Source organism: Harpia harpyja, chromosome 20 (genome assembly GCF_026419915.1).
Source record: "Harpia harpyja isolate bHarHar1 chromosome 20, bHarHar1 primary haplotype, whole genome shotgun sequence".
Taxonomy (NCBI): Eukaryota; Metazoa; Chordata; class Aves; order Accipitriformes; family Accipitridae; genus Harpia; species Harpia harpyja.
The window spans coordinates 9,771,509-9,785,273 of record NC_068959.1 but is presented as its reverse complement, the minus strand read 5'-3'; the positions used below and the strand labels follow the sequence as shown (position 1 = coordinate 9,785,273).

The 13,765-nt window shown below is 39.0% G+C and overlaps 1 protein-coding gene across 7 annotated transcripts in view; it reads left to right on the top strand.

Annotated features, from left to right (window-relative positions):
- Positions 1-13,765, top strand: part of EBF1 (EBF transcription factor 1) — a 285,268-nt gene that overhangs the window by 251,370 nt on the left and 20,133 nt on the right. The gene's annotated exons all lie outside the window — the stretch shown is intronic.

Below are 13,765 nucleotides of genomic sequence, written 5' to 3'. Positions count from 1 at the left end.
GAGCAATAGCATGCATGAGCTGGAGTCACTGTATATGACCAACTGCCACCATGTGTTTTATCTGCTCTAGCATCATGGCTGTTAGTGAGTGAGTGAGTTGGGGAGTCAAATAGGCCAAGTGTGTGTATTTGAAGAACACCACCTTTGACTTATGGAAAGGAAGATGTGAATTTGCAGACCTGAGACATGGAACAGACTGGGCTTTGATGCCTTAGGCCAGATCCCTGAAATAATGCACGTCCAGTATAGCCTTTGTGACTGGGTAAATCTTGTGACCTTTCTTCTGTAGCTTCCTGAGCTGTCAGCAGGCTTTCATCAAGGATTGTTGTGGGCTTTGATTAGTTAAATTTCTAAAGTGTTTCAAAGGTTAGAAGATTTCATGAGCACTGTAACTTATTTTCTTTTATTTCTTGACAGAAACAAAATTCAGTATGTGATTTTTTTACAGGCTTGTTAAGTCTTTTATCTTTGCCTAGGAAGGCTGTAGACTGTGGTTGCAGGGTCGATGATGTGTTGTCCTTCCCTCTTACCACCAAAGAAACATGCTGTCCTGGAGAGTTACATTTTACATTGGCTCTGTTCACCTTCTACAAGCTGTCCCTTTCTCTGACTTTTGGAGAGATTTGCAGTAGGACATAGCTTTCATAGGTTGTCAAATTTCCCTCCAGAGGTGCAACCCTTTCCAAAGAAAGACAGCATCCTTCTGTAGGGGCTCTTTCATCTGTATCATGCCTCTGCTGCCAATGTGCACGTGGAGAAAAATTGTTTCTCAGAAAATAAAAGACCAGCCTTTACTATGCACCAGGCATTTGCGAGGCCCAAAAGAAACACTACAGAACTTCCCTGAACCCAATGTTCCAGCTGACTAGTAGATGGCCATGGCTTTCCTCTAAATCAGGAAATTCAAGTAAAATAAGACTAAGCAATTCCGAATTGGGTTATGCAGCTGGGAGTTGTAGTGCATCACCAACTTCCACAGGTATTGGGCTCCCTTTCTGACACCCACAGCACTGAGGGAGTCCCCAGCAATGTTCTTCTGTGCTGGTATGGGAATGCAGCCGTCAGGCTGGACATCCTCCTCTTTCTCATTTAGACTGAGACTGTTACCAACTGATAACCACACGTTCCTGCTCTCTAGTGTCATGGGACATAAAAACAGGCAGAAGAAAGCTCCATCTAACTCCATATCCTGACTCCAACATTTAGCAGGTATTTATGGATAGGGTATGAAAATTAGGGTTAGTACTGAGTCGTCTGTCCCCTCATATACCCTCTTGGCTTAATGTGTTTGTTCTGAGTATCTTTTCAAGCTATTTTTTCAAATCTTTAAATCAAGGGAAATTGTGGTTGTGTATGCAGAGGTATCATGTGATGGCCTAAAAAAAAGTTACTGTCTTAGGACTGAACAAACTCAGTGGAGAAACTAGTATCACTATGCAAAGTTAGAAGGAAACAGAACGAAGAGGACCTTTTTTTTTTGTCTTTGGGTAATTCCTTCTGTGCAAGCTTGAAGGTTGGACCTCAAGTTCAAGACTCATTAATATGCCACGCACAGAGGCTGAATGCAGCAGGGGTTGGCACATGTCGACTTCTGTATTTGAGGCACTGATGGTTCAATTCCCAGCATCGCTTGCTGGCTCCAGGATCATAATCAAGGACGCAGTGAGTCTCTGTGCTGGGCGAGTACTGCACAGCGCTCTTCCCCATGTCATTAAACCAGGAAGGGCTTTGGCAGTATTCCACTATAGACAATTCTCAGTGGCTACTTAGAAGAGAGTTGGAAGCCATATGGCTTCCACAGTGGAACCACGGGCAGAGAGGGCAAATGTGTGAGAGAGACAGAGAGCGAGACAGCAGAGAAGAGAGCAGTGCTCAAAGCTTTCAATATCTATCCTTTCTTCTATTTTCCTCATTGTCCTGCCAGTGTATCATTGCTTCTGTTCATTAAAAAGCTTGTACTTATGCATTAAATAAATACACCCCCTACCCCCACATTTCTATAATTGCTGCTAGGGTTTGTGGCCATTATTCCATTTAAACATTACTGATGAATTAGAGATCTTTCAAGAAAGAGAACTGGTTATAATTTTTGTGTTCATAAGGGCATGCAGGCCTTCCCATGGACCAACAAGAGCATTCTGCTGTGTGACTTACTTATCCCTGCAGTCAAGGAGAATTGTTGAGGCCATCAAGTGAGGGTTAGCACATGCTCTACCCTCCAGAGCTGAGGAGTTAACAGCCATGTCTGTGTCAACAGGCATTTCTAAAACCATTGAGACTATTTGAGGAGTTTGATCTCCACTAGTTTAGAACCAATATTTTCAGAAGTGCTCATTGTTCATGCTTGAGATTAATTTTTTAAAATATTCCAGCTATCTGCTGGAAGTAGGCAAAGAAAAAAGGCAGATTTTGAATTTTTCTTCTGTCTCCCAGTGCTTCAGTAGCCAAATTCCAGTGGAGAATATCCTCCCATAGTGAGAAGAACAGGAACACCTGGAACTGTTAGACTGAGAGTTGGTGTAGAGATGCATTTAAAGTAGAAATGCAATATAAAGTTTCTGGAGAAAAAAGAGTGGGAGCTGATGTTGGCAGCTGGGCTATGGAGCCAGCTATAGGCCAGAGTCCTGTTCCCTTCTTGCACAGAGCAAATCAGGGAAAGCAGCCAGTGTAGGGTTGTCACTAGCAGATGTGCATGTCTGTACATACACACACACACACGCACAAACACATGCACCAAGAGGAGAGACAGGCAGTACAAAGGTGGTGGGATTAGCACCCAAAGCTTGGAGTGAGATCAAGTACCAGGAATGTGCTGGGCGGTATAGTCTTTCCTTTCTAATACAGACAGGAGGCAGATCAGAGGAAACAAGAGATCTCTGGGGAGAAGTGAAAAGAAATACCATGATGCTAATGTTAAGAAATCGTATCGTCATCCTATAGGAGCAGTCTGTAGAAAGCCTGCCTGTGGAGCTGGGGAATAAGCCTGCACGTGTGTGTGCAATTTCCCTGTCTCATATGTTTGCATATGTGCGCACAAATACACGTGTTGTGGGTTCTTGCATGCATAACTGTAGTGGAAATCACTAGAGTTCAGATCACAACGACATGTTGAGTCTATTGAGGTTCATTCATGTAACTACCCTACAATCCTTAAAATAAATCCCTGGCAGATACGTTGAGATTCTGCAATTTTGTTAAAACTCCACAGCTATAGCTGTAAAACAGTTTCAACTGTGAGCTAGATTTGAAACACATCCATCCTAAATGACTTAATAACAATGATTCCTCTTTATATGCAATTTCCTAGAATTTATTTGCCGTTTTCACCACTCTTACAACTCATCACTTGTATTTAAATTAAGCGCAAGATTGTTCGCTGTGTGTTTGAGAAGCAAGTCATTGCATCGACCCGCTCCGTGATCTGACATCCTCTCCCTCCCAGTCTGTTGCTTAAATGCTCTCCCTAGGAGACCCCTTAGCCCTCCCGAAAGGGACCTTTACTTCTGGTTTCTCTTCATGTGGATGAAAGTGGAGCCTGCCTCTCTCTCTAGCACACAGAGGCCTCCCTGCTGAGCGGAGAGCACACGTAACCAGGCTTCACCTTCCCTTCAGCTCCTTTTCTCTGGTCAGTCATTAGACCCCCCCAAGACATATCCCACCTCCTCATTTAGGACACTAATAGAAGACAGGTGGTTATTCAGAACCAGTGGCTGGCAAAAGCAGTTGTCTTTTCCCATATGAAATCCCACAGACCTGCCCTTTATCCATTGTGACATGGGTATTGTTTATATTGCAAATAAAGGTTGTCTCTAAATGTGGGGGGGTTGGCCCAGGCTTGCTAGCGGAGGTTAAAATAGCAATGAAGACAAGGAAACTCAGCTTTGCTGCTTCAGACAGACCCAACGGAAATTCCAGAATGCATCTCCATCTGCTAACTCAAGAGACTGTATTTTAACCTAAGTTAGTAATTTTCAGCTAAGAAAATGCATGTTTGGGGTTTTTTTCCACCAAGAGGGTTGTTAGAAAACTTTTATACTAAGTACGGGCAGGAAGGGGGAGCATGTGAAGAGGAGCTGTTGGAGTTCATCTGTATAGCAAGGAGGGCGTGAGAGGTGCTTGGCAGTTTCTACGCTGTACTGTAAAATTCACAGGAATGCGAGATCAGAGTTAAGGTTGGTATTGAACCCTTAACTCTTGGGTTTTTTTCATTTCCTAACAATTTGGGCATTTAGTTGGTTGAGGGTCTTGTTTGGGTTTTTGGGGTTTGGTTTTCAATTTCTCCTATTGAAAATATTCAGAGAGAGAGTTTCAAAGCTATTGGGAAGAAGACAACCAAGATGCGTGAGGCTACTGTGGAAGTATCACCCTTATGGGGTGGTGCATGTCAGAGGCATGTCTGGGAACACGCGGTGAGTCTGAAAGGAGAGCGAAGAGACAGAGCCACGCTGCTCGCTGAAGGGCAGAATCACATACAAGTGGCTGGCAAGGAGCCCTTTCCTTTCTGAAGGTCAACAGTGTGCATACACATTTCAGTGAGTTTTCTTTATAAGTGGGTCAGCATTTACTCAGCAAATGATTAGAGCAGATGGTGTAATTTAGAATCTATGACAAAACTTTTAATAGATCAGGGCTAACATGATGACAAGGAGCTCTGCGCCATTCTCCATTCCTGATTTCTGCTTTGCCTTGGGGTAAAAATCATGCCTGGGATTGGATTTTCTACTCCGCACATTCCATCTGAGCAACTCAAACCACTTGTTTGAACATCCTGTAAGAGGGATCCCCACATTTCTCTATTCCTGTGTCCTTATTGTTATTGTTTTTAAAACCAACAATTAACGGAGGGTGGCAAGAAGATACCAAAGAGGTAAACACGGTCCCTTCAAGGAGCAGAGCTTTTGAAGGAAAAAGCCACAGTTTGAAGAAAGTAACAAAGGCTGCATTTGTGTATTTTGCTCCATGGAGCTGAAAATATCTAGTAAATTGATCCCGTGGGAGTAATAAATACACATTACTTTATCTTGTACTTCACGTCCTATACCCCTGAGCCTTGATAGAACAACACCACTTAATAGACTTAAAAAAAGAGTAATTACAGTCATTGGTTGTGTGATATTTCAGCCCTTCCAGCCCTGCCTGACCTTCTAATTTAGCTCACCGTGTCTAACTAATGCATTTATATTCATCTTTTATGAAGCATGTGTAGTACAAAATTGACTTTGCAGCCTTTAGCAAGCTGTCTTACCAGGTTTAGGATCTGGTTAGTACAGCGTACTGTATAGCATATGTACATTTACAGCAGAATCTTGCATGCATATGGTTCTGATCAACTATTACTTTTTATCCTTTTGGAAATAAAATAAAAAATATTTATTCCGCTTCATCCTCCCCTCCCCTTTTTAAAGCTTTTATTCATTGCGGCATTATTTACAGCTAAACATGCAGGCAGAAAGATGCAAGCATTTTTAAAATGATTACCACTAATGTTTCTACTTGTCAGAAGTGCTTAAATTTTCCTGCACTTTGTCTAAAAACTTAGCACTTTTACCTTTTAAGAATTACAAATTTATAAGATCTTACCAAGCTGATTTACAAACACACCTGACAGTTTATGATGAATGATGTTGCAAAATGTACAATATGTTTCTCTGTCATTTCTATGCATGTATATATTAAGGAGAAGATTAAGAAGAGAGAGAACCCCCCTCTGAAAGAAACCCTTGAGTTAGAGAGCACACGCACAAATCTCTCTCCTGCGTTTCCTCATAACTTCCTGCTCACTTCACTCATCCAGTAGAGCACAATTGTTCTCTGTGCATTTTCTCCCACCATATGGTATCCTCATTACCATACACTAAGGGTCCATATGGGGAACTTGTGAAGTGAACTGTATTCATTTTAACTGCCAGATGAGCAGCCTTTTGCTTTGCAAGCTTAGCTTAAGTCATCTGCTGTCTTTATGTTGTTATGGCAACACAGCACCAATAAAAAATTCTAATCTACTGTAAGTGTCTGGGATCACAGTATTTTAAATGCTTGCCGTAACTGTCCTCTAAGTGAAGATGCTTGTTCTTTTAGTATGACAAAGGGTTATTGTCAACTCCAGCAGGTGGCAGTAAAGAAATTGTTTCTTTTTTTTTAACCTTTTAGAAAAAAAATTTTTTTTTTCCTTTTTCCCCTCTCTCCCCCCACCTCAAAAAGTCATAGAATTACACAACATGGTCAGTCCTCTACATTTCCTAGGATTTCTGATGCTGAGGTTGGAATTGCAGGTGATACTTTTAAGTTGTAACTCAAATACTAAAGTATGAAACTGCGATGGCAGCTCATGCACTTTAGTGACAGAGACCCGGGCTCAAGTACCAATTTACCGGGATTCTGAAGCCACCACAGCTACACAGCTAGTTCTGTTTTGGAGCTGTTTTTTAGCTACATTTCCAAACTCCTGAATCAAATGCAAAGCTAATTAAGAAATATCTTATAGTAATGGAAGTAGGCAGCACCATCCTTAAATATAAATCATTTTCACCTCCGCAGGCCACATGATATGTTGCATCTCTGTCTCTCTGTCTGTATTGAAAGTGAATGTTTGTAGTCTCAGTTCATCAGTTCACATTAGCCTCATGCTGAATATTTAAACACAGAACAATTTGAACACACCATGAAGAGAGACAGCGACTGCACTTTCACTTCGAACAGCAAGAGCTCATCTAATAATAATTTAGTAAATCAGCCATTTAGTGGCTCAGTTGTACACTGTATTGTGCCAAATAATATTCAGTTCAACTGTATGCTGGTGAAATTGAAATTCAGACTCCAGTCACATGGCACATTTTTGCTCAATGGAGAGATGAAATGGAAAATCACCCTCCCAATAGACTGTTTGAATGTAGTGATTTATCAAAAATATAGCAGAGTGACAAAATAAACAGGATTTGGTTGTATGTGGTACAATCTATTCTAATTAGCCTTTTATTGTTGTGGTTTCTTCTGCACAGATTATTTGATAATTCAGGATTTGCACTTACATCTTCAGTTTCTTTTATATATGGGCAGAGAGCAGATACGCGTAGTTGCTGCGTAGTTACAGTCCTTTAAGGCCCAGTCCTGTGGGGAGTGTGGTGAGACCTTTATTGCCATATTTCGAGTCCTGGCTCACAGGGAACACCATGCCCTCAGGAGCAATGGGAAAACGCAGCTGCTGCCTTTCCTCCTCATGAAGCGCCATGTCTGTTACTTCATAGCATGAAAGCAATATCAGATTAATTTCTTTTCCCTCTTTAAGGCTATCAGGATTTGTAGGGAGTGGTAGTATCTTATATTAGACTAACTGATACAACTGGAAAAAAACAGACAAGCTTCTGGGTGCCCAAGCCTTGCTTCCTGCGTGCTGACTGTACCTTTTCTCGCCCATATCAGTGGGTCTAATAAAAGATATTACCTCACCCTACAAAACTTGCCCTGGTTGTAACCATAGACCATTGTGACTTCAGCCAAACTGCTACGCTTTAAGGCTGTCTCTGATGAAGATGGGGGAGAGAATATTTTCCTAGAAAGTATGTTGTGAAGTTTAATTTGTTCCCATTAAAGTGGTGCTTTGAGATCTTTGAATGCAGGGCATTGCAGAAGTGTGAAGTAATGTCTATAATCTCACCTACAGTTTCCATTTCTAGCCTACTTTTAGGTGTTATGCAGTGGTTTACGTGGTGATGTAAAATATGATTGCCGTGTATTTCTCACAACACAGTCCAATTGAGTAGCAGAAAAAGCATCCTCCTAACCATCATGATGCCATTTAGCAGAGAGTGCTGGAAGCAATAGGATGCCTGTTGTCGTAATTCTTCTAAGAAATACAGAGCTTCACAATCTCTACTCAACTGCTGACACTTGAAAACTCAAACATTTTGGTAAAATGAATCAAGCAGTAATGTTTCTTTTATGAGAACTCCTCACGGGAAGGGAAGGTTTGGCACCATTTGGAGATCAGGCTCAGTGATCCATCATAGCAAAGTCAGCTGTCCTGGTGTGTCTCATAGGTCACTCGATCGAACCAGTGGCTCTTACAACTATATTATTGCTTATGGAACAGTAATTGAGGCACCATGGTTAAAAATTACTTGGTCTAATAGGCAGTGAACAATTTGCACTCAATACAATTATAAGCCAAATCATTCATTTCATAACACTTGGACTAATTTATTTGTTGACCTTCTAATATCCATAGCTCTTCAGTAGTATTAACTGCAACTCAGACAAAATCTCTTGTTCATTTTACTTTCATTGATTTTTCTTCCATTGAGGCAATAACAGTTGTTTGAGTACAACCTTTTCTTTCTGTTGTAAAAGTCAATCATGTAACTTATGTTGATATAACTCAACTGGACTGAAATGTCCTCTAAGTACAATAGCATACAATCTCATGCTACTTGTATAAACATGGATATGCATTTTGGATCTATTTTAAAGAATGTTTTGGAATATGTTTGTGACTTTAGATGACAAATTATATGCTTGTCGAGAGGAGAATGAAAACAAAACACAGGAGCATTTTTTAAACCAGTGCCTCATGTATGTAACACATTTCTTGTTCATATATTATGGGAGATCTAAGATACAGAAATTTTGGAATTTGTCTCTGTTAATTTTGTTGTTTAGGATGACCTAAGTGTCTTTACTAATAATGCTATATTCATAATTTCATCTGGACATTGCATCTTGTCTCTTGAAGTCCTAACATTTTACAATTAGAGGTGCTTAATTTTTCCAAATGTGAGCTTCTGGCAAATAAAATGTGTGTAAAAGTATTTTTTAATAAACAGGAAAGAAATAATACTAATATATTGATAATCTGATTTTTCTTTCATTTTTTCAGCTTTAAACTATCATGAGAGCTAAGAGTTTTTGACGATTGAAAAAGTTACTTAAATACTGATGTATTTTGAAAAACCAGTGGCAAGTTTTGAAGTACTCCATAAAATATGTTGGTGTAGTGACAATGGTAGTCTTTTCACTCACCACCAAAAAAGGAACCCTAGATTGTGTAAAATGGTGTGCCTGCTTTTACATTGTGGAGGTGCACACAGAAAGATAGTGTTATCTCTGTGAAATGTTGGATAAATTTAATTTCTTAAATACATGGTTATTCAACATTTATACTTCCTTTGGATAATTTCAGCTGAATTTTTAAAGCTGTAAATTAAAAATAATCGTATCAGGAACAAAATATCTTTTGTTTCTGATAAGCGAGTTGAAAATTTTTCGGAATATATGCTAGGAAGCACTTCATTGAAGTAGTCTTTCTGAGCCAAAGCCTCTTTGTACAATAAAATACTGTAAGTCCTTTGAACACATAGTTATAAAATATAGTTGTTACACATTTGGCATTTTATGCTTCCCTAGAAATTACCACTTGGTATCTACACATAATCTATGGTCTGTCTTTTCATTTCAATTGGGTCTGAAGTGGTCCTTCGTTATAATGAGAATGCCCCTTTCAAGAGACTTCTTTTAATTATACCGATGATAAAATGTAAGTGAAAGTAGTCATTTGTAGGGGTTATGACTGAGCAGTGTTTTAACTGTAATACTAAAACCTACCAACATTATTCCAGTCTCTATTTCAACATTTTTATGCACTCACTCTCCACAGAACATAGTGGAATATCATTGTAGGTCAGAATTTCAATGCATCTTATTTTTCAGTTTTCCTCCTGCTATTAAAAGTAACCCGAACTCTCAATTTCTACTAACACTTCCTACCTGAAGCGTACAATCCAGCAAAGTGACAGTTTCACAGATCTTAATGATATGCTGGGGTTTTTTTGTTTTGTTCTGGTTTGTTGGGGTTTTTTCCCCTTCATTAGAAGAAAATCCTGGTGGGTCTTTAATTGCGTATAGGTGAACACTTGTTTTTTACAGAAAACAGCTGGTTTGGCATCATTAGATATTTATATGAGTAAATGCATTAATAAAGACCAACTCTGAAAATTAAATGGACAAAACACATATGTACAATTTACACTTTAAGTGCTAGATATCTCTGCTGATTTAACTCAGCAGACATTCTTGCTTTGCAATACCAAACATAATTTTATATCTCTACAGATTTAAACGCAGTCAAGTGAATTATGCCACCAAATACATTCTAGAATTGGCCTAATGGGAGAACAATTTAAAAGTGATACAACTTGACCTGTGTTTGGAAAGTCTTTGTATATACAAATGATGGAAAATAGATATCAGCCTGTCTACTTGCCGAGTAAAATGTTTTTCACTCTTACAAATACATAATTGGATATCTACATTGTGCCACACACAAAATCACAAGCCACATTTAATCTTTTTTTTAAATCCTCAGTATTCCAGGGAATTCTTCTAATGGGCACAATGATATGAGCTGCAGAATAAAGCTTCTAAAACAGCCTGTGCAGTATCTTTGAACAACGGTCTCAGAATTTAGTGTCTCTGTTCATTTTTCCAAATTCTTTTTGAGTTTACTTAAGTCCAGACCCTTCAAATAATTCAAAACATTCTTCTTCTTCCATAAGGGGACTTTGACAACTTTCCAAAAATATATGGGTATAAAATGGTCAGGAGAAGACTTTGAGTAATAACTCTTTTTTTTTCTTCTTTTTTTTTCTTGCAACTCTCATCTGCAGCTGTTTTCAAGAAATAGGAATGTTAATACTATGAAGAGCAGAGGAAGAACTATCAGAAAATCTTACATATGCCAAACCAAAAAAAAAACCAACCCCCAAATGTAAAAGCTCATTAATCTCGATAATGAACATCTGCTTCAAAGTACTGTAGGTGCTGGTACAAATAGTTTGGGGTAAATTTTCAAAAAGAAATGCCTGAGGTTCCTATCTAAGATTGCTTTGTACATGTCTCTCTATTTTGCCCAGGGACTGAAGGTAGCTATGGCACATAAGGAGAATTTAAAGCACAAAATGTGCTTTTAGGTCATTGTGGCAAACCTTTGAGGTCAGATAGAAGAAAAGAATCTAATGTTATCATTTGTTTGTTCATATGTTCATGGATAAATCAGGAATAACCTTTTTGTTGTCTAGATAGATGGGAATAGTATGAGTCACTGTAAACTGGTGGGATGGAGGAATTTCTGTAAAGGAAGTTGGTGAAGAATTTTTTGCTAGCCATTGAATTAAGTTTATGTGGACTTACCCATTCATAATCTAGTTTGTATATCTCATTTATTTTGTTTTCTGATTCACTGGATCCGACAAACTGATCATAGTATGAAAGGTGGGATTGCATAACTAAGGAAAAATATGTGCAGAAGAACTGGTCTTTACATGCTGGGATAAATACTGCAGTCTTTTGTACAGCATGAAAAATGTGTTTCCTTTCGTGATCTCACTATGTTTCAAACTGAGGGGATCTGTCCTTAGATCCTCACAGTGTGAGCTTGCAAGATAACCTGTGGGAAATGCTGTAGAAGATGCCAGAGAATTACCACAGTGTTGATTTCTTAATGACAGTGTTAGTGACTCCCAGATATGACTGACATCTACCAGCTACCAGTTGATGTGTTGTAGGATGTGAATAGATATGAGTACAATGTAGTAATATCTACCAGCCATGTTCTGTGTGCATGGAAGGTAACTTGGCCTCATGAGTTAAAATTTGACAACCCTGAAGGGTTCCTGCAGGTAGCTATAAATGCCTTTTTCTGGTAAACTTAGGAGTCTGAGGCAAGACATACTGTAAACATACTTAGAAGAATCAAAGTTCTACAGCTATCTGAGGGACATCGGTGTGGGTCATGTAATCACCATTGGATAAAGTCCCTAAAAGAGGTGATTTAAGCACTGGCAGAGTGATTTTAGTTCTGCATATCTGCTGTCACACACCCACTCTTCTCCTTTGGACTTAGAGACCTAACATTAGCAGAGAACTCCAGAGCTTTTAGCAACAAAACCATCCAAACTACTTGCCAGCTGCTTCAGTTGATGATAATATGGTGAGCATCCAGATTCTAAAATGTCAGTTTATTCAAAGACTTATTCCAATGCAACTATATTAATGCTAGTTTATTCCATGCTACGGTGTATCTAGATGGAGTACACACCTGTGCTAGCTACTAATTCTGTTGCCATTGTTATGTGCCCATCATTTATGGAAATGAAGACCAGCGGCATGAGCGGTGTGGATTAAAAAAGGAGGCTGATACTTTTTTTAGTATCTAAGTACACTCTATTAACAGGAGAATAGGGGTAAGATGGGAGACTTGCAAGGACAGACTTACAGGTGATTGTCATAATTTTGTTGCTTCTTTTGTCAGCAGTATTTGCAATGGGGACTGAATAGGGTGTGTTTTCCCTATTGCTATGCATTTATCACCTTTGTGGTTAAGAGGAGTTTTAATCATCGATTCTCAATGTTTATGGCTAGATGCCTGCTCGCATTTGCACTTCAGTGTTTGTTCTTTCTGCTGCCTCATATAGGCTTTCTATATTTTATTTATAAGGTTGGCTCATTGTGGAGCAGGTGGTAAGGTCATGCATGACTGTTTTTAGTGCTGTAGATTTAGGCTGTGATTTTCAGTTTGGGTGGAGGCTGATGAGACTACAATGACTTGGAAAAGCTAAGGTTCTAGCTCCCACTGTAGACTTATTTTCTGGAAATTGCCACTGACATTCAGTGACAGGAATTCAGTGCACTTCCATCCTATAGGCAGCGGTAAGCAGAACCTTATTTTTTTTACCCCTCAAGTGAAGTATGTTGTCTTTCTCCCTCATTTTGCCTTCCTGTCTTTGTAGTATCTATATGGTGTTTACTTCTTCAGTATGATTCAATTATAATATACGGAAACAATTCAGTTGTTTGTTTGCTAGAGAAGTTTTCATCTTTGTGTGAGTACAAATATCTTCTTAGTGAATTGGCCCTGTTATTTTATACTTCCCATTAGGCTGGCATAGTTCCCTCAGTTTTACAGTAAATGGAGGATCTTTACATTTTGAATGGCTTTTATGAGTCTTTATAAAACTATAATTGCTGAAAATGATACAATAATGCAGTTCTCAGTGTAGATGTGGAGAGATGGGAGGTTCTGGACAGGCTGAAACTCTTGTATACCAAGCTAGATGGCTGGCACTTTAGATCTGTGGCATCCTTTTAAATGGCTCTCTACCAAAATGTTGGTTTTGCCTTCACACTTGAAAGAGGCTTTCACAATTTTATCTTTATCTTTTAAAATATAATGCATACACAAATTTTAAGTTTAAGTTTAAAACTTAGTTCTAACACACATATCCTTAACTAGCACATTTATATTTTCACCCATTAAAAAACAAAGGAGAAGTTTGAGCACAAATTATTTTTATTTTGACTTGAAATTTCAGAATGTGACCTTTCCAAGGTGAAGAAGGGAACTGGAGTCTGATGTTCAACATTTCGACTCTGCAGAAGAGTTTTTTTCTTGCAAGTAGCCATGAGAGTAGGAAGTTAGAAGGCAGAGCCAGGAGGTCAGACATAAGAGTCAAGGAAGTATGAATGACATCATCATCCCTAAGTACCCTTTCAGAAGATGAATGAGCTCTCTCTTGTATTATAATGCTAAAGAGCATTAGAAGGTGATATGATATCTAGACAACACATAAGATAAATGCCTCAGAGTATGCTAGAACAGCTTCCCCCCCACGCCCTCCACAAGTACATAAATCCTTTGGGGTGGTCTCAATAATACAATATGTGGCTGATGAGTATTATATATTGTGGTCAGCTTCGTCTTGACAAAATTCATTTA